Source organism: Rhyacophila brunnea, unplaced genomic scaffold (assembly GCF_057557595.1).
Source record: "Rhyacophila brunnea isolate RB1 unplaced genomic scaffold, BYU_Rbru_1.0 scaffold_80, whole genome shotgun sequence".
Classification (NCBI taxonomy): Eukaryota; Metazoa; Arthropoda; class Insecta; order Trichoptera; family Rhyacophilidae; genus Rhyacophila; species Rhyacophila brunnea.
Window position 1 is genome coordinate 252649 of NW_028233351.1, and position 1276 is coordinate 253924.

Below are 1276 nucleotides of genomic sequence, written 5' to 3' on the forward strand. Positions count from 1 at the left end.
TTTTAAAAATAAACAATTCAACATATGAACCATTATATTTGTTAAATAATTATTTGGGAATTTTTTTTTTAATATAAAATTTCTAGATCATACTATAGTATATAAAGTAAAAAACAGTTACAGAAATTATGATAGTTATATTGTAGTCTGTGAATATTTTTTTGTGCAATTTATTTTTATAAAACAAAAATATTTTTCAAAAAAAAAACATACATTTTACATAATATCTGGTAATATTGCAAGTTGAACATATATCAGATAACCAATTGTAAATATTTAACAATGGACACCTGAATCATATATCTAATGGATTACACTAATAAAAAAACGCATATAGGTTATGAAAATTTAAGCAAAACTTTAATATTCGTGTGACTCATATAAAAATTGCCTTTAATACGTCTATTGTGATATATACATCTAAAAAAAATCGTGCATTATCATTGGCATTTTTTTATGTAAACACCTTATTTATAATTGATTAACATATTCATTATATTATAACTTGTGAATTTTTTGCGTTCAAACATAAAAAAATAGTAGTATGTAAGAGATTTTTAATAGGTATTTCATTTGTCTTTGTAATTTCATTTAATTCATGTTTGATTCACCATTCTTTCTAGAGCTATGCGAAAGGCTGTTCCAAAATTATGCACGTAAAAAGCTAGAACTATAAATCGAATAATTTTCATTTGTAATACAACTGTAACCAAGTCATCGCTAAAGTTATCGTATTTTTTTTGCTATTACATCTGTTTAATATATTTCTAAACCTATATAATCTGGAATAAAAATAGTTTATTTCATTTTTTTAATTTATCGGTGTTTCTAAAAAAATAATTTTCGTATTTAGTATGATATGGGTTGCCACAAAAATAATATAATGCTTTATTCAGTTTTTAAATATAAGGAATGCAAAGTTTCTTTATTGCGTCTTTCTAAGACCAAATTAAACGTTTCATAGAGCAAAAATTGTTTATTTCATTACATATGGATGTACATAAATGACTTTTTTTTCATTAAGTTTTAAGCCAAAAATAAAAGTTAAGAGTTTTAATTAAAACATCATTTCCTTATTTATTGCATTTAAGAGTTTTTATCTCGGAATTTTCATTATATCATATACGGCATAAATGTATTTTTAATAGGTTAACACTTGTAAAAGCACATATAAAAAAGAAGATGATAGAATACAAACTATCCAATACGCAAAACAGATATAATTAGGAATTCGTTATTTGTATCTGTTTTTTACATAACGCAAAAATCCAATTCT